We start from the raw sequence: 2,825 nt of genomic DNA, 5'->3' as shown, positions 1-2,825 counted from the left end.
AGCGCTTTTATTAATTACGTAAAATTATTTTTATCTATTATATTATGCCTATTATAATCAATAACCTTTCGTCATTTTTCAGGTAGTATCATTTTCCTTTTTTCATAAAACTGTTTATTTTTAGTAAACCTCTGAATTTATGGTTTGAATTCGTGGCAGTACCTCAAAAATATACTATGCCTTTGTAATCTCACTAAACTGATAACAGTACCTTGTTTTTGGTAAATGTCAGCCTTAGAAGTTGTTGGTACCTGTTTCCCTTGCCTAGACCAGAACCTTTTCCTCAAAATGTTGTCATAGACATCTAGCTTCTTTGCAATGCCCCTTGTCGAACTATGCCTATCATAATCAATGAGGGCCTTTATTTGGTCATCATCGATCACCTCCACTGTGAAAAAGGAAAATGTGGAGGAAATGCTCGCTTTGGCTCCCCATATTTAAGTGTCATTTGCTGGCACACAATTTAAGAGTTCAATGAAATCTTGATACTGAATGTTACAGAAGGAACTAAATAATAAGATATCAAAAGTTCTTCTTGCCTGAACAAAAATGTAAACGTACTCAAAAACATGGATTAAATCATTAATAAATTAATCATATTTAAATCATTAATAAATTTTCGTTCGTTATTTAAAAAAAATTTTTTTTTTTCGTATTCGTCGGTCATTTTCTCCTATAAAATTTCTTAATTAAAAATTTGAGTTTAATTTTACGACAACGCAGTCCAATTTATTTTACCAAAAAAAATTTATCAAGTAAAAGACAAAAAAAAAAAAATTTTTTTGGCACGGTATAAAAGTTATCCGTAAAAAAAAAAAAAAAAAAATTTGCCCCCGAAAAAAGAAAATTTAAAAGAAAAAAAAAAAAAATTGTTTTCAAATCGATCGAGGTTAAAATCGAATCGTTATTGTTTTTTTAACAATATAATTAAAAATGTGCGTGTCTGTGTGTGTGTGTTTTAAAACAATTGCCAATTAATTTGTTTTTGTTTTTGTTTTAACAAATCATAATTACAATAAAAAAATTAAAAAGGTGTAAAATTTACATTTGAAAAGAAAAAAAAACAGGTGCGGAGGGAAGGAGAGAGGAAAAAAATATATAAAAACTAGAAAAAAATTTTTTCCCATTTACATTCGCAAAAACATCATTTGTGAAATAAGAAAGAAAAAATAATAATAATAATAATGAAATCATACTTGTATTTATGTTTAGTTCTTTTGGCCTTTGCCGGTAAGTTATTTTTTTTTTGTCAAAAAATTATATAGAGATTATTAAGAATTAAAAAAATCATTATTATTATTATTATTGCAGCCGAAGAAGCATTAGGAGCTGACAGATCAGAAGTAGCATCTAGATTTCTTTCAGGTCCACATGTTTTCAGTGATTATTTGTATCAATAATTCACTAAAATTCATTTTTTGAATGGATAAAATCATTTTTTGCGTAAAGTAAATGAAAAAACAAACAAAAAAAAATTTCGCATTGTAAAAATCATGTTAAAATAAATAAAATTTCATCGCAAAGCAAAACGTAACGTTAGTTTAATTATTTAAAATCAAATAATCCTTAAATATTACAAATTTACGTAAGCAAAACAAAAAAAAAAATTCAAAAAACTTCAGTACAATAACAACAACAACAGCAAAAAGATTTTTTTTTGTAAAGAGACGTTTAAATTGATTACGTAATTTTTTTTTTTTTAAAAACCCCCACGTTAATTAATTTAAAAGGCTTAAAAATCAGTCAAGAAAAAAATAATAATAATAATAATGACAATGATAATGATAACGAAGAATTTTTAAAAAATTGGTTACGTTAAACGTACAACCACCACAAAGACTCAATCAATCAAACCCAAAATTAAAAAAAAAAATAGAGCGCGTCAAAAAATGAACAAAAGAGAGGGATAGACAGAGAGAGAGAGAGAGAGAAAGAAAATGTCGTCGAATAATAATAATAATTATTAATCAACTCTGAATAAAAATTCTGTAACCTTTATATAAAAGAAACATTCGATCGTTAATTCATTTGTTAAAAAGTAAAATAAAAGAAAAGATCTTGTGTCGCAATCCTGTCGTCTGAAAAGAATACGAATTTTTATGTCTATTTTTTGCATTGTTTGTCGCTGCCGTATCCGGTAATAAAATAAAAATTTTAATTTTTTTTTTTTTTTTAAATTTAATTAAAATTAATTTAATTTTAATTTTTTTTTTTTTCCAAAAGGTTGTAGCGCAAACGGACGTGATGATTATTTTGATTTTTCCGATTATTAAAAATTATTTTCATACTCATCAGATAATAATATAATTGGATAAAAATGTAAACCTTATTATACATAATTATTAAATAAAAATTATTGGATTTCATTGCAATTAATTTTTGACTCTATTTATTTAAAAAAAAAAAAACAATCGAATGTAATCCGATAAAAAAACTTAAATTTTTCCTGGGGCCCCCCCTCCCAGAACCGGAGTCGTTTTCGAACTAATTCAAAAAATTTTTGGCTAATGAACAATACGATAAAACGAAAACAATTTAATAATAATAATAATAATAAAACAGAGGGTTTTAATTTGTATGTTAACATACCAAAACATACAAATCATGTTTTTACATTGACAATAAATAATGGCGAGTGCGAAAATTTAAAAAAAAAAAAATCTGTTATTATTATTTAAAACCTTTCAAAATTTTATATAGAAAATTGAAAGTTAATAAATTGCTACAGAGACGGGGGGGAGGGGAAAACCTTATTTCAAAATAAAAATCGCCTTTAAAAAAAAAATTCGACAAACGTTTTTTGTAAAATATCGTGATGATGCTTT

Source organism: Pediculus humanus, genomic scaffold, assembly GCF_000006295.1.
Source record: "Pediculus humanus corporis 1103172108179 genomic scaffold, whole genome shotgun sequence".
NCBI lineage: Eukaryota > Metazoa > Arthropoda > Insecta > Psocodea > Pediculidae > Pediculus > Pediculus humanus.
The sequence above is the reverse complement of the archived record's forward strand: the minus strand, read 5'-3'. Positions refer to the sequence as shown.